Source organism: Macaca nemestrina, chromosome 15 (genome assembly GCF_043159975.1).
Source record: "Macaca nemestrina isolate mMacNem1 chromosome 15, mMacNem.hap1, whole genome shotgun sequence".
Lineage (NCBI taxonomy): Eukaryota > Metazoa > Chordata > Mammalia > Primates > Cercopithecidae > Macaca > Macaca nemestrina.
This window is the reverse complement of record NC_092139.1, coordinates 20,062,516-20,084,487: the sequence shown is the minus strand read 5'-3', so window position 1 is coordinate 20,084,487 and position 21,972 is coordinate 20,062,516. Positions and strand designations below refer to the sequence as shown.

General features: G+C 46.6%; 1 long non-coding RNA gene across 2 annotated transcripts in view; it reads right to left on the bottom strand.

The window, feature by feature from the left end:
• Positions 1–17,177, bottom strand: part of LOC105496412 (uncharacterized) — an 87,644-nt gene extending 70,467 nt beyond the window's left edge. For both annotated transcript variants that reach the window (XR_011613318.1, XR_011613319.1), the window contains exon 1: positions 17,006–17,177. This is a non-coding gene — a long non-coding RNA (uncharacterized lncRNA). The remainder of the gene's footprint in view (positions 1–17,005) is intronic.
• Positions 17,178–21,972: the final 4,795 nt, after the last annotated feature.

The window sequence follows — 21,972 nt, the reverse complement described above, 5'->3', positions numbered from 1 at the left end:
CATCTCAGGGAGTTCCCTCTGGCTCCTTCCCAGTTATCTCTCTGCTCCCCAAGGCAATGACTGTTCTGATTTCTATCACCATAGATGAGCTTTGCTGTTCTTGAACTTTGCATTAATACAACCATAGAGTAGGTACTCTATAATGAATGACATCTTTCACTCAACATAATAAAATAAAAGGAATTTAATGAGAAGACTTAGTTACCCACCTGAGAGGCCAAGTAGGGGACCGTGTGATGCAAGAGGAGAAACTCAACACCAGCCCTCGGGGTGGAGGGGCAGAGGGAGGGCAGAGCCCAGAGCTGGCACCAGCAGGCAGAAGATGGGGACCTGGCAAGGCTGTCTGCTGGGAGCTGCAGCCGCTAAGGAGACGCAGCCTTGTAGACCTAACAAAAAGTAGACAGAGGTGGAGAGATGTGCCCCCGCTTCTGCCTGCTGCTATCCCCCTGTTTCCGGTTATGCTTCCCATGAGTCAAACCTGCTGGGAAGGTGGAAGAAAGGGGAGCCTTGGAGATGCAGGACAATTAAGGGTAGGGAGGGTTCTGAGAATGAGGGCAATTCCCAGACACAGTGTTTGTAAATTACCCACCCCAGGTAGAGTTGCTGGCCACAGAGGCCCGTGCTGCCCAGCCCGCAACACTCATCTCCGGTATCAGCCACTCCAGAAACCTTAGTTTGAGAATCACAGGCTGAATTTGAGCCATGTAACCTTCACAGAGCCCCTGCATGGCAAATCTAACTAACTCCAGCTCAGGGAGGAGGAAACACCCGGGAAAGTGAGCTGTCTAAAAGCTGGTCTACAGCTGGGGTGGGATTTTAGTCCAACCTGAGTTTATCTGACTCTCCAGAATGGCTGTTGGGGTCTCTCATAGACTGAGAATTTCCATGGGTCTGGTTCTGCAAGGGTAAACCCTAAACACATTTCCAGGCGAAATTCTGATGACGTCCCCCCAAACAGGGAGAACACGGACAAGAACGAGGAATGGGCACTGAGGGACTCCCACACATAAGGCTGTCTCTGCCAAGTGCTCTGTCCCCACCGTTGCACGTCATCCTTGGGACATTCCTAAAGGAAAGTGCCACTAATACTCCTTGCTTAGAGATGAGTAAACTGAGACCCAGAGTGATTAACAAGCTGTCCTGGAGTTGTGGAGCTGGGACTCAGGCCTATGACCTTACAGCTGAGCCGCTGCTGTGCAGTGGGGGAGTGAGCGGCCTCGGCCAACCCGCCCAGGTGTGCGTCCTGGCTCTGCTATTTCCTAGCACTGTCATCTTAGGCAAAGTACTTAACCTCCTTGTGCCTCAGTTTCCCCTTCTTTAAAATGGGGATAATGGCAATACTCAACACAGAGGATTGTTGAGAGTGTTACGTGATTTACAAAAAAAAATTTAGGGCTGGGCACGATGACTCACACCTGTAATCCCAGCAATTTGGGAGGGCAAGGCGGGCAGATCACTTGAGGTCAGGAGTTCAAGACCAGCCTGGCCAACACATGAAAACCCATCTCTACTAAAAATACGAAAATTAACTGGGTGTGATGGCACACACCTGTAATCCCAGCTACTCAGGAGGCTGAGGCACGAGAATTGCTTGAACCGGGGAGACAGAGGTTTAGTAAGCCAAGATCGTAGCACTGCACTCCAGCCTGGAGGTACGGAGGCCGAAAGATTGAGGGTCATGATCAACTTGGTATACCACTGGAAGCTATATGAGTAAGCAGCAAACTATTTCTCATAAATGCAGAATGTTGGCAAACTGACAAACTGTTTCTGCCATCCAGAAGGAATGCTGAGGGCTGTCAGGAATGCCCCAAGCATAGTGTTTCTTGTGATTAGGCATAACTGAAGCCTGTTAGTAACAATATGAACCTGTGATCAATCAAGCAGCTGACCAGTCGTTACCTCCTCCTCCCTGCTCATTCTACCCAATAAATAGGAGGGGCTGTGGACGCTCAGGGGCTGCCTTTGCTCACTAGAAGCAGGGAGCTCTCTTCTTCTTCCCCTGGTCTCTTCCTTTAAAACAGTTTCTTTTGTCTTAAGTTTTCATTTCTACGTTCGTCTGTTCGTCCTTTTGTTCAGTCCTGTAATGAAGTCTCAGGCAGTAACAGTAGTAACTGCTGTAATGACGGTCTCAAGTAGTAACAGTAATAACTGTTGTAGTGACAGCCTCAAGTAGTAATTGTGGTAGTCTGCAACAAAATAAAACAAAATAAATTTTACCAACCATTATCCTAACTTTTGGCGCTTTAGTTTTTTGATCTGTAAAATAGGAATAAATAGTAGTGCCCACCCCATAGGACAGCTGTATAAAGTAAGTACCCAGCTGGGTGCAGTGGCAAGCACGCCTGTAATCCCAGCACTTTAGGAGGCTGAGGCGGGCGGATCACTTGAGGTCAGGAGTTCGAGACCAGACTAGCCAATATGGTGAAACCCTCTCTCTACTAAAAATACAAAAAATTGCCTGGGCATGGTAGTGGGCACCTGCAAGCCCAGTTATGTGGGAGGCTGAGGCATGAGAATCACTTGAACCCAGGAGGTGGAGGTTGCAGCGAGCCAAGATCATGCCACTGCACTCCAGCCTGGGCAACAGAGCGAGACTCTGCCAAAAAAAAAAAAAAAGTATCCACTCCGCAGGGGTATTGCATTAGGAAGGTAATTCCTTCATGTTCTTCAACTGAAGCTATTATCCTCCTGCCTGCAATTCTTGGCAAATGTTGTGAAGGCAAGGACTGGGAATCCTCTTGTTTGTGGAGAAGAAGAAACACGTGTCAGGGGAAAGGTCACAGGGGCAAACCAAGTTAACCCTCTCTGAAGCTCTCAGGGCCACAGGAGCCCAGGCCTGGCCATTTCCCCATGGGAAGCTTCTGCACTCACTTCCTCGGTGCTGGCCTGGGTCTGCAGGGAAAGCTGAGTGTCCTGGGGCAGAATGCTTTCTGGAGAGGCCTCTGCCACCAGCTGTGGCCGAAAGACCTGGCATAGAGCCTGTTCCTGGGGCCCTTGGCACACCATCCTCCTCCAGCCAAGAGCCGTAAGGAAGAAGGGACTGAACAAAGGGACAAATGTAGAAATGAAAACTTAAGACAAAAGAAACTGTTTTAAAGGAAGTGGCCAGGGGAAGAAGAGAACTCCCTGCTTCTAGCGAGCAAGGCAGCCCCTGAGCTTCCACAGCCCTTCCTAGTGAATGGCATCAACAGGCCCCAGGAGGTCCTCCCCATTCTAACTAGTTACAATTAAAATGAATCTAGCAAACACAGACAGCTGGGCCCTCCCAAGCCCTGCTCTGGGATCCAGAGATCCAGTGCCCAGGGGAGCCCACACACTTATGGGGAGCAGTTTACCGTCTCACTGTTTATTGAGCAGCTACTGTGTTCCTGATGCTTTTGTAAACCAGAAAGTGTCTGAGACAGGTCTCAATCAGTTTAGACATTTATTTTTCCAAGGTTAAGGACATGCCCAGTAGAGAGGTCTGTCCCTTTCTCTAAAGATGACTTTGAGGGCTTTAGTATTTAAAAGGGAAAGCAGGCTGGAGGGGAAAGAAGGAGGGTCTGGAAATCCACATATTGCAAGAGAAAAAGAGCAGGTAGGGAAATTATGTATTCAATTACGTATTCCTCTCACGCTCTGTAACTTTACATAAGATAAGGAGTAGCTCCCCGTGGAGATACGTGGCCTTTTATCTGTGGCTCTCTGCCTATGGAACAAAGAAAAGGCAACTTCTTGTATGACTCAACTTTCAGCTTAATTGTTCACTTTTGGCAGAGTGAATTGGGGTTTTCATTTTCCTTTCACATTTTCTATACCTTCTCTTATTGAAAGTGAGGTGGTTGCTGTGAACTGCATTTTACAGATGAGAAGCTGAGGCTTGAAGAACAGAATCACCACTCACCATCCAGGATGGGAAGTCAGAACCAGATGAACCAGCAGCTGGCTCAGCCTCTCTCTCTCTCTCTCCCTCTCCCTCTCTCTCTCTCCCTCTCTCTCTCTCTCTCTCTCTTGTCTCTTTCTCTCTCTCTCTCTCTCTCTCCATTTCTCTCTTCTGTCTCTTTCATCCTCTCGCCTCCTCTCCTTCCATTTTTGTTTCTCTTTCCCTTGACTTTCTTTTTCCTCTTTCTTGAATTTTTAATGAAGTATAAAAAGTATACAGGACCAGGCGTGGTGGCTCATGCCTGTAATCCCAGTACTTTGGGAGGCTGAGGCGGGTGGATCGCGTGAGCTCAGGAGTTTGAGATCACCCTGGGTAACGCAGTGAAACCCCCTCTACAAAAAATACAAAAATCAGCCAGGCATGGTGGCACATGCCTGTAGTCCCAGCTACACAGGAGGCTGAGGTGGGAGGATGGCTTGAGCCCAGGAGGTAGAGGTTGCAGTGAGCCAAGATTGCATTACTGCACTCTAGCCTGGGTGACAAGAGTGAGACCCTGTCTCAAAAAAAAAAAAAGTACACAGATAATAAGTGTTCAGTTAGTCCAGTTTTCACAAATGAGTCAATCAGTACCTGGGTCAACTGCAGGACCATGCATTGCCTGCATCTCCCAAATCCACCTTGGACTCCCTCTCTTAACTACCCACAAGATAATCACTATCCTGACTTCCCACAAGATAATCACTATCCTGACTTCTAACAGATAGATCCATTGTACTTGACCAGAAGCAGCAGCCATCAGCTGGAGACTTGTTAGAAATGCCCTGTCCCAGACCTACAGAAGCTCTGGGAGTAGGGCCCAGAAATCTGTTTTAACAAACCTCCCATCTCATTGAAATCAGACACAGCGCGAGGCTCGGGGGACAGCAGTGGTGTGCTGCTGCCCCCTTGTGGCATTTCCATGCATGAACAGCCGAGAGGCCACTTGCCAGGAGGAGGGTCTTCAAGGGGCAACTCCAACACTGGTAGGTATCCCCCCACCTTCTGCCTAGGAAAAGGGAGGCGACCAATGGCCACCATGTATCATGTGCTAACGAAAAGGCCTCCTGCTTCTTCATGGCTAAAATGTGGTCTAGGGTCTGAGGTGCATTCTCAGCCATCTGATTCTCACGAATTCATCTTTTTTTCACTTCCACTGAAATGAATTATGGTATCAGGGAGAACCCAAGGGCAGAAGCAGGGGCCAAGTCCTCTTCATCACCTTCAGGTTGGCTGACAAACTTGGTTGCAAGTGGCCCCATCACACTGGCTTGGTCTTTATCTATGGCCCCTTTGTTAGAGATGTTAGAACCAGAGCAACTCCATTTTGAGTAGGGGCTGGGTAAAATAAGGCTGAGACCTATTGGGCTGCATTCCCAGATGATTAGGCGTTCTAAGTCACAGGATGAGATAGGAGGTCGGCACAAGATACAGGTCATAAAGACCTTGCTGATAAAACAGGCTGCAGAAGATGGCCAAAACCCACCAAAACCAAGATGGCGATGAGAGTGACCTCTGGTTGTCCTCACTGCCACACTCCCACCAGCGCCATGACAGTTTACAAATGCCATGGCAACATCAGGAAGTTACGCTATATGGTCTAAAAGGGGACGCATGAATAATCCACCTCTTGTTTAGCATGTCATCAAGAAATAACCATAAAAATGGGCAACCAGCAGCCCTGAGGGCTGTTCCGTCTATGGAGTAGCTATTCTTTATTCCTTTACTTTCTTAATCAACTTGCTTTCACTTTGTGGACTCGCCTCAAATTCTTGCAGGAGATCCAAGAACTCTATCTTGGGGTCGGGATCAGGGCCCCTTTCTTTTTATTTTTTTTTTTTATTTTTTTTTTTTTTTGAGACGGAGTCTCACGCTGTTGCCCAGGCTGGAGTGCAGTGGCGCGATCTCGGCTCACTGCAAGCTCCGCCTCCCGGGTTCCCGCCATTCTCCTGCCTCAGCCTCCTGAGTAGCTGGGACTACAGGCGCCCGCCACCGCGCCCGGCTAATTTTTTTTTTGTATTTTTAGTAGAGACGGGGTTTCACTGTGGTCTCGATCTCCTGACCTTGTGATCCGCCCGCCTCGGCCTCCCAAAGTGCTGGGATTACAGGCTTGAGCCACCGCGCCCGGCCAGGGCCCCTTTCTGGTCACACCTCCACTGCCCAATGCCTCCTCACCACTGGCTTTCATGAAAAAGGCTTTGTCTTCGCCGGGCCAGGTCTTTTCATCCAGGCTCTGTTGGATGGCCAGTAACCTAACATGAACCTCTTCGGCAGCTTCTCCCCTGCCCTGAAGCCAGCAGGGGTGGGACACAGGTGACTGACTTGACTCCCTCTATCCTCTCAACCACCTCACTGCCACTCACCTCAAGAACACGACCTCCAGGTCTGCCAACCCTCCCGTCTCTCTCAGTCTCTGAGACATCTCGTTGCAGTCCCACTCCCCTGCCTTCCTCTCTTGACCCCTGCTCTGTGGCCACCTGACTAAAACCCAAAGTTTGAGAACCTGGTGGTGTCGCCACTTCCTCCAGATGGCTGATGATCTTTATGTTCTGGATCGGGTCCCAATCCAGACCCCAAGAGAGGGTTGTTGGAGCTCACACAAGAAATAACTCAGGGAGAGTTCATAAAGTGAAAGTGAGTTTATTAAGAAAGTAAAGGAATAAAGAACGGCTGCTCTAAGTCACAGGATTCTAAGTCACAGGATGAGATAGGAGGTCAGCGCAAGATACAGATCACAAAGACCGTACTGGTGAGACAGGTTGCAATAAAGAAGCCGGCTAAATCAGAAGCTGGTGGCAGAACCCGGTGCCGCGCTGCTTACTCCAGATGGCTGATGTGGCATCTGTGGAATGCAAAGTCTCCCTGAGTCTTTTCCCCACGCCAGGCAGATTGCTTAAGTATCAGACTGCAGTCGCCAGAAGAAATCTAAATTTATTTTAAATGTTCATGTCAACAGTCATATTTGTAATGTTTTTCTCCTTAAAAAACATGGTGTACATATGGATGTTCGTCATTGCTATTTATACCTTTATGCCTGTCTTTATTAGCTAGGGTAAACCAGATCCCAGTAATAAATAAACCCCAAATTCAGTGGCATACCAAGGGACCAGGGGAGGTGGTGGTGTTACAGGAAGGGGGTCCCAATCCAGACCCCAAGAGAGGGTTCTTAGAACTCGCATAAGAAAGAACTCAGGGCGAGCCCATAAAATAGAAGTGAATTTGTTAAGAAAGTAAAGGGAAAATGATCCATAGAGCAGCCCCGAGGGCTGCTGGTTACCTATCTTTATGGTTTTTTCTTGATTATATGCCAAACGAGTGGATTATTCATGCCTCCCATTTTTAGACCATATAGGGTAACTTTCTGATGTTGCCATGGCATTTGTAAACTGTCATGGCACTGGTGAGAGTGTAGCAGTGAGGACGACCAGTGGTCACTCTCAAAGCCATCTTGGTTTTGGCGGGTTTTAGCCGGCTTCTTTATTGCAGCCTGTTTTATCAGCAAGGTCTTTATGACCTGTATCTTGTGCCAACCTCCTATCTCATCCTGTGACTTAGAATGCCTTCACCATCTGGGAATGAATGCAGCCCAGCAGGTCTCAGCCTCATTTTACCCAGCCCCTATTCAAGATGGAATCACTCTGGTTCAAACGCCTCTGACAGTGGGAGTTTTCTCCCTGGTAAGAAGGAATATTTTAACACTGGCATTATTTAGAATTGCTGGCATGTGGTGACAATAAAAAGCAGATTGACTTTCAGACCTTTTCATTACTGTTTTAAAATTCTCTACAGACAGTGTACCCCTTCATCACCTGCATCCACTTCCACTACCACCAGTGTCATTGGAACGTCACTGCCAAAGTGCTTACTAGCCAAAGCACAAAGTCTATTTGTGTTACATAACATTCCCAGTGGGTGCTTCTGCTTGGTGGGCTCCCCCACATGATGATCCAGGAATTCAGGCTCCTTCTTCTAGGACTCTTCTTCCTCTCTCCTTCTCCCAATCATCTGCATCCAGTAAGGCCTGAATAGGTCAGGGAGGAAGCCCAGACAATTAATTCATGGAAAGCCGGAGCCAGGAAGTTGCACACAGAACTTCTGCTCTTGTCTCTTCGGTTAGAACTCAGTCACATGGTCACACCCAACTGCAAGGGAGGCTGGGAAATGTAGTCTATCTACATTTCATGTGCTATCACAAACATCCATTAGTCTGCCACAATGTTTTAAATATTTCACAATAAAGAAATGTTAAATGTCCGTGTTAGACAAGAATGTGGATAAACTACCTTCTATGAGTCTTCTTTCTCTAGTATAGGAATTTTACCATGGGACAGATAGTCATGGTTCAAAGTCATGAAACAAATGATGTCAAATTTTATACTGTCCCAGTGACCAGAATGCTAAGTTCACAGAGCTTTCCACTGCCTCTTTCTCCTACTCAGATGCTTTCCCTTCTGTCCGAGTACATGCCTAGACTACATTTCCCAGTCTCCCTTGCAGCTAGGTATGGCCATATGACTCAATCCTTACCAATAGAACATGAAGGGAAGTGACATGTGCCACTTCCTGACCTGAGCCTTACAAGTTTCTGTGCCTGCTTCATGAGTTCTTTCCTCTTCCCATTGGCTGCAACCCTCTGTGCCCCAGCTTCCACTGTGCAGACAGGAATAGTATCCTAGGGCAGTGCAGTGATTCTCAAACTTGCAGAATCACTCAGAGGGCCTGTAAAGATACAGATGGCTGGGCCCCACACATAAAGTTCCTGATTCACTAGGCCCAGGATAGGGCTGGAGAGTTGACATTTCTAACAAGTTCCCAGGTGCTGCTGATGCTGCTGGTCCAGGGACCACCCCAGAAACTGCTGTCCTAAGGAATGATGGCATGCACTATGAAGAAACCTGGGTCTCTGAGTGGCCCCCTGGATCATAGCTGCCTTGACAACTTGGCAGCTCAGTTGAAAAAGAAGTAAACTTTTGTCTTCTTTAAGTCACTGCACTGCTGGGCATCTTTGTTACAGCACCTTAACCTTTTACCCACACTAACAGAGTTGGGATTCTGTCACTTGCAACTAAGAGTCCTGATCAATACAGACTCAAAGCTTAACTTCAGTAAGTTCCACCACCAAGAGAGTTTGCTTCTTTTTTCCTGCTTATCCCAAACCCCCAGTTTTTTCATCCTACCTTAGTATTGACCAGGATTCTGGAAGGAGATATGCATATGCACGAAGCCCTGGGAAGGAGCTGGAAAGTGGAGAATATTCCACTCTGTTACAATCTTTTCAAACATTAACATTATTATTATTATTATCTCAACTACTTGCCTGAGTCCCTTGAACACAGGCCCGGCTCTGAAATGTAGTTGCCATGGGGTCTGGAAACAGCCCAGACACCCATTCCTCATTGGTGGGTACCTCTTGTGCTGTTTTCCTGGGTCTAGGTGAACACTCACACTGTGCAGGTAAAGCAGGGTGCAAATGCAGGATATGGGGACTCGTGTGGCTCAAGCTCTACCTTGGAATGTGTGGCTTAAAGCCCTGGAGATCAAGCTTGGTAGCGGGAGAGGAGGTGGGGGGAAGGTTCCATGACCCTGTGAGAAGAGGACTCACAATGTCTTCAGGGCTCTGTTTCCTGAGGTTAATGGGCCCTCAGCAAAGCACTTTAGAGGGTGTTTCTGTATTTCTCTTGCCTACTCCTTTACCATGTATAGGTGGGCCACAAAGGGGTCCATGTAGAATAGTGTTTTTCCTATGGTCATTTAGCAAGTCTGGGACACAGTCCATTTGAGAACCAGGCCTCCTGTCTCCCAGCCCAAGGATTTAAACAATTATCCCGTCCTCGTTTGGAAAGCAGCCATGTCCCCAATTGTAATATGGGCTCTGGCCTTTGGAGGACCAGAGAGAGCCTAGCAATGGCCTCTTCCTTTCTGGACTAGACTGAAACTTTCCCCAGCCTCCTGGAACATGCCACAGAGCCCCACACCAGCCCCATGTGGTCTTGGTCAAGATTCATACTCTTCCAGCACCAGTCTCTGAATTTCATAGGGTGCTTCATAGCAAATAACAGGAAACCCCACCCAAACTAGTTTGAACAGTAGGAGATGAACTGCCTACAATGTTTTGTTATGTTTTGAGGGTTAAAAAGTTACCTATTGGGTACAATGGCCTACAATGTTAATGGAGTCCAGCAGTGGAGTAAAATTCAGGTCTGGTTTGATCAGGGGCTGCAATTCTTTCAGCTCTTTCCTCCTCTGTGTGTTAGCAATAATTTCAGGCTGGCTTCTGTGTTGTGCAGAGTTCCAGCCTCAGCTCTTTACACCATAGCCTTCAGAAGGATCAGGAGACAAAGGATTCCCAAATTCCTAGCTCAGGTCCTAAGCCTCCTGCTTAAACCAGTCCCTGGGGCCAGGGGTTTGACAAGTACTGACCGGTTTGGGCCTGGCTTTCCTGACCCAATTATTATGGCCAGTGAGGGGAGGGTGCTCTCAGTGAGAAGTGTTTTTCAACACTGATGTGACTGGCATCTTCGGTGAGACAATTTTTTATTTTGCCAAATTATCTTGTACATCCCAGAACATTACAATCCCTGGTCACCCCACCCCCAACTAAGTGCCAATAGTGCCCTCCAGGCACCTTGATAATAGGCTTGCCCTCACTCTACTACAAATGCTGTCCAACCCACCCTCAGCAGGGGGTGGGGAGTGGGTAGTACTACTTCAGAAGAGAATCTCTAGGATCAGTTAGTCCCAGCCCTGGAGCTGGGGGTAGGGCTAATCTCACTGAAATCCAGAACTACTAAGCAAGATGGACAGGTAAAAGGAATTTTGGGGCTGGGTGTGGTAGCTTATGCCTGTAATCCCAACACTTTGGGAGGCCGAGATGGGAAGATCACAAGGTCAGGAGATTGAGACAATCTTGGCTAACATGGTGAAATCCCATCTCTACCAAAAATACAAAAAATTAGCTGGGAGTGGTGGCACACACCCGTAGTCCCAGCTATTTGGGAGGTGGAGGCAGGAGAATCACTTGAACCTGGAAGGCAGAGGTTGCAGTGAGCTGAGATCGCGCCACTGCACTCCAGCCTGTGCTACAGAGCGAGACTCCATCTCAAAAAAAAAAAAAAAAAAAAAAGGAATTTTGGGGAGATAACCCCTGATTCTGCAACCATCTTCTACTCTGAATAAAGAGGGGATCCATCCTTGCCAGTCCTCCCCATCTCTGCTTCTAGGTCTGGATTGTCTTGGTGATTTCTGGTGACCTTATGCCATTGTTTTTTCAGGCTTAGAAGCCCTAATTCATTACTCTATGAATCATACCTGTTCTCATGTGACAAGTGGCTCTGTGACTGGGCCACCACTTCTGAGAGGATCTCAGCCTCATCCCTGGGTTTGTCTGCTATCCTGCTACTTCCAGTTGACCAGACACAAGCAGCCCATCCTAGGTTTACCAATCATAAATACAGACCCAGCCTCTCCATCTGAGTCTGCAGGGCAAGGCACAGACACATTCCTATCCTCACAGAAGCTGAGGACTTCATGGAGTTCTCATTCCCTTCCTGCTATTGTCATAAATGCGCAAAGTGAGACCAGAAGAGAGAGCAGACTTACTTAAGGACACATGACTAGGGACAGAAAGGTAGAAGTGGGAGATGATCAGGGAGGAGGCAGTGGAGAAAGTAATGGATGGGAAGTCAGCAGACTTTCTACTGGACGGCTCCACCTAGATATCCACCAGAGTCTCAAACTCAACCTGCTGAAACCCAGATTCCATGGGGGCAGGAGCTGCAGCTGTCCTGTTTACCACTGCGTCACCAGCTTCCAGCATTCTGCTTGACATAGAAAGGTACACAATATATATTTATGAAATGAATGAATGAATGAGCCAACTTCCCCTTCTTTGTTCTCCCAGCACTTGCCCAACCCTCTATCTCCATTACCCTCTGCATCCAGATGGTCATCAAGATCTGGTTATTTTTCCTTAAAAAGCTCTTGAATATTGCCTCCCCTATCACACACTTTATTCCTGTAAACATCCCCTGTATGAGTTATTTATTACTGCATACAAAACAAACCACCTCAAAACTTAGTGGATTAAAACAATTACTTATTTAGCTCATAATTCTGAAGTTGGCAATTTGGTATGGGCTCAGCAGGGTGGTTCTTCTGGTCTCAGCTGGGCGGTCTCATACATCTGCAGCCAGCTGTTGGCTGGGTAGCAGCTTTGCCTTTCTTAGCTGGGCTCGCTCACATCACAGGGACTTAGGTGGGATGGCTCAGATCTGCTCCATGTGTCTCTTACCATCCAGCAGAATGGCACTGGCTCATTTACAGAGTGGCTGGACAGAGTTCCAGAAGACAGAGGGAAAGTCTGCAAGGTCTCTTTTGAGGCCTAGGCCTGGTACTGGCCTAAGAAATTTATAAGTCCTGCCCAGATTCAAGGAGCAGAGAAACAGATTTCCCTTTGTGATGGGGCGTGAATATAAGGAATAAATAATGACAGCCATTTTTGCAATTTAGCATCAACCCTATTCCAGACCATCCCAGTGTTTTATCAGTTGGCTTTCTAGCTGGTCTTGCAATCTCACTATAGTCCCTCCCATCCCACCTGTCATCTATATGCAGTTTCCCAAGTGTTATGGTCTCTTCATTACTAGGTCTTTATACATGCGATGTTCCCTGTGCCTGGTACTCTCTCCTGCCTTACCTTCCCCAACTTCCAGCCTGGATTGCCTCCTCCCTCTGCTCCCATAGCAGCCAGTACTATCACCACCATTGCCATAAGGGGCCTCTGTTGGTTTTGCCTTCCCAGTATATTTTCCCTTTTCTTTGAGGGACAGTCCCCCAATTTTCCTTTGGGCGGCCTTCCACATCAGTCCCCATGGTTCAAAGGAGGCTGATTAAAGCACCTCAGATGCAGACGCCAATATGTGACCAGGCCTGGTCAATCAAAATTATAGTGATTGGTTCAGGGATAGTCATGTGACCCCATTCCAGCCAATGAGAGTCAACCTCAAGACTGTTTCTGGAACAATTGGGAAAGAGGTATGATCTTTTGACTCAAGTTGCCAGACTAGTAGCGGATAAGCCTGGAATCTCTGTGGGCTATCTTTGTCACCATGAGATGAGACCCTGTCTGAAAAGTGAACCCACACACACCCCAGAGAATAAGAGAAACAAATTTCAGGGAATATGGTTTGAGAAGCTGGATCCAGCCATGCCTAAAGCCTTACATTTCTGAAATTTTTATTATGTGAACCAATAAATTCCTCTTATTAAACTAATTTGAGTTGGATTCCTATCTCTTCAATTAAGAGTCTTGACAAATATAATTATATGTGGTAATATAATTACCTATCGATTCTTGGCTTTTCTATTGGGCATTCTCCCTAGAAGCTGAGTGGATTTCTGGTTCATCTCTGTATCCCTGGACCCCAGCACAGAACCTGGGATATAGTAGGTATTTAATACATGCCTGTTGAACGGTGATTGAGACCACTGTAGCCCTGATTCTGCCTCTAGTTTGTGACCTTGAGCATCCATTTCTCCTTTCTGAGCTTAGTTTCCAACTCTGAATATGGGAATGATCCTTCTTGCCCTGTCTTGTTGAGGGCTGTAATAAGGACCAGATGAGCCCAGGCTTATGAAAGTACTTGACAAACTCTAAAGCTTTGTATACATGCAAGCTATAATTCTATTTTCAATGATGTACATTTTGTCCTAATTTCACCAGCCCCCAATAAATTGTAAGTTCTTGGGGACACAAAACAGCCAGTACATTGGAAGAACAAAAGGAAAATCTGAGAAACTCAATCTCAACCATCCTTAGAACTGTCTCCATGCAATACAGACTTGTTGCACCTGCAGATAAAATGAGGAAGATTGGCACCTGGTGCCCAGTACCTCCCTCCCTCCTACTACCTGCACAAATCAGAGGATGCTGGACAAGAGGTCCCAGCGTCTCTTTAATTTGAGTCATTGCAAGTGACATAATGGGGCAGAGTCTGGCTTGCTAGTCTCTGAACTATCTCCTCTTTCCTCCTGAGCACCCAGAAAAAACCACATCTCCCAGCCAGGTGACTGAGGTCTGGCCATGGGATGTGATTCCAGACCTGGATCCTTACAATCTTTCAGACTCCATCTCTGTCGTAATCTTCTGGGCACATGCAGAGAATCCGGTAGAGGACTCCAAGGCTCTAGAACATGATTCCTAACCTTTCTTTATGAACCTAGGGCCCCTTGAGCAGCTGGTAGAGTCTATGGTATCCTTCTCAGTTAATACCTTTAAATGCATAAAATACATGGAATTACAAAGGCAACAAATTATTAAAATGTAGTAACCAAAATGTAAAAAGTATGTGATATAGTGATTCCTTATTAACACATGAAACAATAAGATCTAGTCTAATTACCATAATTTCAATGTCATGATAGTATAAACAGTATTTAAAGTTATCTATAATAACATCAATATAATATGAAAATATCTATGATTTCTATTGGCAACAAATAGGTACTGCTAATACCACTTTGTTATCTAGATTCATAATGGAAAGAAATGTTAAATGTCAGAGGTTAGTGTAAATAAAGATGCAATTATTTTCTCTTTCAAGTTCATGAATTCCTGAATTCCATCCATAGATCCCTTGGGGGCCTGTTGTCTCCAGAAGAGGAATTTCAGCTTTAGGACATGGAAGATCACAAGAAAGGAGCCTGGATCCCCAGATGACCACGTGGAACAGAGATCCCTCCAACACATAATTACCCTGGAGGAAAAGACTTTTTTTCCCAGAGCATTGAGACCCTGGGACCAGGCCTGAACCCAGCTGGGTGACCCTGAGCAAGTCACCAAATCTTTGGAAACTCCATATCCTCATAGACTACATTCCCTGCTGTGGTCTGAATGTTTGTGTCCCCCCAAAATTCGTATGTTGAAACATAATCCGGTATTAAAAGATGGGGCCTTTGGGGGTTGAATGAGATTAGTGCCCTTATAAAAAAGGCTTGAGGGAGCTTGTTAGCCCTTTGCCCTTCCCCCATGTGAGAACACATAGAAGTTGCCATCATCCAGGAGAAACGGGCCCTCACCAAATACTCAATCTGCTGGAACCTTGATCTTGGACTTCCCAACCTCCAGAACTGTAAGAAATAAATTTCTGTTGCTTATCAATTACCTAGCATAAGGTATTTTTGTTAGAGCAGCCTGAATAGACTATGACAATCCTACTTTTGTAGGACCATCATGAGGGATAACAGCTCTGAATGCTTATACACTTTGTGGTAATTTATATCTGGAGTCTCCAAACATGGGCCAGTAAACTGTACTAAAAATAAGGGCAACCTAGTGAATTCTCTTCAGTTAAATGGATTCCATCTGAAGGACTGTCCTTTACTCTGAGATTATGACCTTCCTAATTCCAGGGGTTATGAAATTCATTCTTTTATAAAATGAAGGTGATTATAAACAGCACTTGCAGATTTTTTCCCATTGTTCTCACTTTGCAATTGGAGTTGCCATTCTTATTTGGATTCACAAATATTTTGAAGTATTGGCCAGGCATGGTGGCTCACGCCTGTAATCCCAACACTTTGGGAGGCTGAGGCGGGTGGAACACTTTAGGCCAGGAGTTCAAGACCAGCCTGGTCAACATGGCAAAACCCCATCTCTACTAAAAATACAAAAAAAATTAGCTGGGTGTGGTGGCGGGCACTTGTAATCCCAGCTCCTGAGGAGGCTGAGGCATGAGATTGCTTGAACCTGGGAGGTGAAGGTTACAGTGAGCTGAGATTGTGCCGCTGCACTCCAGCCTGGGTGACAGAGTGAGACCCTGTCTCAAAAAAAAAATAAATAAATAAAAATAAATTTTAAAACATTGAAGTATTATGAAAACCCAGAAGTATGTGGATCATTGCTTTCTACCACCCCAAAAACATTAATTTGTATTCTCACTCAAAAGTAATAAAGCTTAGAGAGGATTTCGTTCCTGACCTGGCACAATTTTGAATAATAATAGTTAAGATGTATTGAGTTAAGATGTATTGAGGGTTTCAGTGTGCCCCAAGCTGATCTATATATTTCATGTGTCTAACTGGTTTATTGAATAATCTGAACATGATGAGGGATACACAAAAATGAATTTAGCTTTTCTTCAACCATTGCCTTTCCAATACATTCAATGAAATCTCTCCTTTTCGCCCATGCCTTTCTGTCCAGTTTCAACATCCAATCATATCATATTTTACACTTTCCCTGAATCAAGCTTGGCCCTTCACCTCAAGAATGTTATTTAACAGTCAAGTAGCCTAACTATGTGCACCTTACAAGGCTATGAGGTAGGTACTATTACTAATGGCATCTTACATCCACTAAGGCCCAGAGAGGTGAGGTAGCTTTTCCAAGATCACACAGCTAGTGAGTTTTAGGCACAGGATTCAAATACAGGCTGTCTGGTTCCAGAAACTTGCCCTTAACATTTATTCATAATCTTCTGCTTTATGTAGGCTGAGGGGGCTTTTCAGAGAAGGAAAGCTTTCTTCCACATCCTGAAGAAAGTCCTGCAGGGGGTGGGCACAGTGACTCACGCCTGTAATTCCAGCACTTTGGAAGCCTGAGGCAGTGGACTGCTTGAGCTTAGGAGTTCGAGACCAGCCTGGGCAATGTGGTGAAACCCCATCTCTACAAAAAATACAAAAATTAGCCAGGCGTGGTGGCTCGCACCTATAGTCCCAGCTACTTGGGGGGCTGAGGTGGGAGGATAGCTTGAGCTCAGGAGGCAGAGGTTGCAGAGCCAAGATCGTACCACTGTACTCCAGCCTGGGTGACAGAGTGAGACCCCTATCTCCGGAAAAAAAAAAAAAAAAAAAAAAAAAAAAAAGTCCTGCAGGCATGATACGGTGGTATTTGACACCTCTTGTCCGTTCTTGACTTTGGGGCTTTGGCTGTAAATCTGAGACAACAGGAAAAGTCCCATTTAAGAGTCTCTTACATGTGTGTCATTTAACTTAATCCTCAAGACAGCCCTATATGGGAAGTGTATTAAACAGGGTAATGCTAGTTGCTATAGCAAACAGCCCCCAAGATCTAGTGGCTTAACACAATAGCAGTTTATCTCTTACCTAATATTGCAAGGCAGGTGCTTGTTCCTGGTTGGAGAGCAGATTTCCTTTACGTGGTGATCCGGGTGACTTCCATGTTGCAGCTTTGCCATCCTGCAGGGCTTTGGGGTTCTCTGTATCTAGACAGACAGGGATGGAGAAGCTCACCTGCTTCCTCAAGGCCCTGCCTGGAAGTGACACTCACCACTCCTGTTTACATTCCATTGGTGGAGACTAGTCACATGGTCATACCTAGATGCCAGGGATGCTGGGAAATGTAGTCTCCAGTGGGGCAAATGTCTTCCGGAGACAATTCCACACTATGGAGTCTTTTCCAGAGTTAGTGCACAAAGTCCTTTTACTAATCTGTTTAACCAGCTTGCCAGGCTAACCAGTGCTCTCCATGCTGTCTGAATGCAACGCTACTGCCTCAGGCACATTGAATGCTTATGGCTAGTAAGCCATTCTCTAGGCCCCTGGGGCTCTTGGCTGTAGAAGGGCATGCTTGCCAACAGTCCGCTGGGTGTGTTCCCAAATCAGTTTGCAGAAGGCACACTTAATATTGTAACAATGTAACTGAATTAGATATTCCATAAACTGATGAAATATGAGTGCAAAAGGAAGAGATTTGTTTTTCTGAAAACTCAATGAAGACTCGTTGCTAAAAAGAATACTGTCAAATTAGGTGTGGAAGAACCAACTACAAAACATCTGGAAAAAAAAATAACCACAAGAATCTAGAGGGATTCTGCACTCCAGTTGCTATACAAATGTCTGCAGGTCCTTGCCCCACTTTAAAGAAACCAGAATTGACCGGGGACAGTGGCTCACGCCTGTAATCCCAGCACTTTGAGAGGAATTACAGGTATGAGCCACTGTGCCCAGCGCCTGCGGGACTTTCTTCAGGACATTATACCAGCTTTCCTTCCCTCAAAAGCCTCCTTAGCCTATATAAAGCGAAGATTATGAATAAATGTTAAGGGCAGGTTTCTGGAACCAGACAGCCTATATTTGAATCAAGCAATCCTCCTGCCTCGGACTCTCAAGTATCTGGGAAAATAGGCGCACACCATGGCACCTGGCTTGAAATTTCAGCTTAATTCAATTTTAATTAATTTAACTATAAATGGCCACATATGGTTACTGGCTAAGGCATTGCATAGGGAAGCTCTCTGTTACACTAACATTAGCACATGTATTTCTTCACGTCTCAGACTCTTTATCCCTTTGCCTTGACTCTTTCTAGCCCATGATGTCTTCTGCAATGCAAGTCCTGCCCCCTTTGATTCAGACAGACAGCTCTTGATTCCAATATATTATGCTGACTGGGAAAGGGAGGGTGGTCCTTGGCAGGAGGAAAAGGGACAGGCCTCTGTCTGTAGCAGCTGGGCTCAAATTGCCATACGGCAGCAACTGCCACCTGTAACAGCACCATGCTAAGCTTCTCACCGGCAGGGAGGGGCCACCGTCAAGAGCAAGAGCTCAGCAGCTGGCTCCCCCTCTCTTTGCAATTGTGACTTTGAAAAAAATCTCTGCATCCTTCTGAGCCTCAATTTCCTCATCTATAGGGTGGAATTAACAATGCCTACTGTTGTTCTGAGGATTAAATGAAGTGAGGCCTGCTTTGTGCTTGGATCATACTAACTACTCAATCAATGTTCTTATTTACTCTAACTCTCAGAGTCACCGCCTACTCAGACCAAATAAACAGCAGGGGAAAAAATAGGGTGGGATGGACAGAGAGAAAGATTCTTTTAAAAAGTGTTTTATTGGCCAGGTGCAGTGGCTCACACCTGTAATCCCAGCAGTTTGGGAGGCTGAGGAGGGTGGATCACCTGAGGTCAGGTGTTCAAGATCAGCCTGGCCAACATGGCAAAACCCCATCTCTACTAACACTACAAAAAAAATTAGCCGTGCGTGGTGGTGCGTGCCTGTAGTCCCAGCTACTCGGGAGGCTGAGGCAGGAGAACTGCTTGAATCTGGGAGGCGGGGGTTGCAGTGAGCTGAGATTGTGCCATTGCACTCCAGCCTGGGCAACAAGAACAAAACTCCATCTCAAAAAAAAAAAAAAAAAAGTTTTATTGTGAAAATTCTCAAATATACATGAAAGTAGAGAGAATGGTTTAGCAAACCTCTATACTCCTATCAGTTAGATTTTCAAATCTAAAACAAACCACAGCAAAGGTTTTTTTTTTTGTTTTTTGAGGCAGAGTCTCACTCTGTCACTCAGGCTGAAGTGCAGTGGCTGATGGACCAACCTCCCCAGGCTCAAGTGATGTGATCATGGCTCACTGCAGCCTCGACCTCCCAGGCTCAAGTGATCCCCCCACCTCAGCCTCCCGAGTAGCTGGGACTACAGGTGTGCACCACCATGCCCAGTTAATTTTTTTTGTATTTTTTGTAGAGACAAGGTTTCGTTGTGTGACCCAGGCTGGTCTTGAACTCCTGGGTTCAAGTGATCTACTCACCTCAGCCTCCCAAAGTGCTGGGATTACAGGCATGAGCCACCGCACCCGGCCCAGAGTAAGGGTTTTAATAACTCCGTTAACTCAAAGATATGGATCCTCATGAGGCTGAAGAACAAACTCTCAATGGCTCCAACTAAATGGTCACAAACACATATTAGGACTTCTCTGAGCAGCCCTGCCTAAAACCCATCAGAGAGAGAGTCTTGTTCAGACAGTTGTCATTTGTTCCCCAAATAATATCCTCATTGGCCTGGGAGCAATGGCTCCCCCTGCTGGGTTTGGCTATGGTGTTTTCTGATGATACTCAAGGTTCCATCTCTCTGGATCCCCCAAACCGTATGTTTTGTCTTTCAGTGCCCAGAAAATTATGAGAGACCCCAAATTCCTACCAGCAACGGTGCTTAAATCAGCAAGAGACAGCTTTTAATTTCTGGTCATCTAGATCCCTGAATGATAATCAGGCTACAGAAAGGCCACAGCTGCCACCTCTAAGGAGCTGGCACCTACTGTCCCCTGAGGTTAAAATAATCAATTCTTTCAGGAGAGAGACAAGAGAGAGATCTTATTAGGGAATGTGCCAGGTCTTCTGGCTTTCTGGAAAATTACTGGGCTATAGTCTAATTATAAAAAATCAATCCCTTAAGATCCCAGTAGTCCTGGGGAATAGTGTGGAAAAGGGCAAAGAAGAAATTAATTGGGTGGAGGGCAGTACTAACTTTTGCTGGGCATACTCTGTGCTGAGCAGTTCTTCACACACTCCATTTAATGCTTATGGGAACACTGTCAGGCAGACATTCCTACCCCAGGTCACAGACAAGGAAACTGAGGCTCAGAGAGGTGAAGTTACTTGCCCAAGACAGAACCAAGGTCTGGCTAACTCTGACACCCATGTTCTTCCTTGCCACTGCCCTACCCTGTGTGGCCTTAGGTGAGTCTCTCTCTCTCCTTCTGAGCCTCAGTTTCCTCTCCCTGAGATGGGAATGGCCTGACTGGCTCACAAAGGCTTCAGAAGGATCTAGACTCCTAAGTGCTTAAAAGCATGCTCAGCGCCCAGCCTGGGACTGGGATTGCCTTTTTTGTCATCCTCAAAGCTGACAACCTTGGAGCTCTGAAAGAAGAAAATCCAAGGCCCCATTGAGGGACGCAGGTGTGCCTCTGGTGCGATGGGACAGAGGAAAATCCCTGGGTTCCCTTAGGTCTTCAAAGGAGGAAGGAGGGGAGGAGGCAGAGAGGTAAGATGAAGAGGGAGATGTTTCAGGTGTTGCTGTTTTTGGTGACTGCTCAGCTGACAGCTTTCCAACCTGAGAAATACACATACTCAAAGTCTAACCTCCTCTGGCTTAAAATAGAGCCACTGAACCAAAAATGCCAAGTACAGGGCAGAGTCACCTGCCTGATGGGGCCAGACACATCCCCCATGGCCCCAGTAACACCCACCCCCAGTGGGCACACCTAAGCGCCTCTCAGCTGTGCATCATGGGACCCTCACAACAGTGGGGGAGCACAGCCAGCCACAGATCCTCGGCCCCATCCCGGAGACAAGGAAAGTGAGAACCATAGAGGCAATGGGAGGGGGATAAAGCTAGCAGCACCTGGCCTGACAAGGATCATGACCTGGGGAACCAGACAGCCCTGAGTTCAATCCTGGCTCAGCCACAGCCTGGCTGGGAGGACTTGGCAGGTTAAGTATCTCTTGGCAGGTTAAGTGCCTCTGTGTCCTGGGCTGTAAGGTGAGAGTCCCGTGAGAGATGTGACTATGCCTAGCACAGGCAGAGTGTTTGGCCCTGCCCCTGCTTATGGAAAAAGAATTTTCGACATCTGCACACAGACAGTTGTGAAAAAGGAGGAGAAGCAGCTACTGGCTAAGGGGCACCTGGATAGTAGCACAAAACAGCTTCTATAATCCTCAACATGGTCCTATGGGGTGAGCGTCATTACTACCCCCATTTCTCAGATGGGAAAACCAAGGCACAGGGAAGTACAAGTGTTCTGTTTATGGACACCCAGTGGTATGGTTTAGCTCTGTGTTCCCACCCAAATTGTATCTCCAATTGTAATCCCCGTGTGTTGAAGGAAGGACTTGGTGGGAAGTGATTGAATCATGGAGGTGGTTTTCCCCATGCTATTCTCGTGATAGTGAGGTGAGTTCTCACGAGATCTGATGGTTTAAAAGTGTTTGGCAGTCCGCCCCCTTCTCTCTCTCTCCCACTGCTATGTAAGACATAGCTTGCTTCCTTTTTGTCTGTGCCATGATTGTAAGTTTCCTGAGGCCTCCCCAGGCATGCAGAACTGTGAGTCAATGAAACCTCTTTCCTTTATAAATTACCCAGCCTCAGGTAGTTCTTCATGGCAGTGTGACAACGGACTAATACACCCAGCTGGGAGTGGAGGAATTCAAACTCAGGTCTTATTGACTCCAGGTGTGTCCACAACCAGGCCCTCATTAACTCTCCCCTGAGTGGGCCCTGCCCTTCCCCCGAAGATCAGGCCATTCCCCGCATCCCACTGTCTCCACAAACT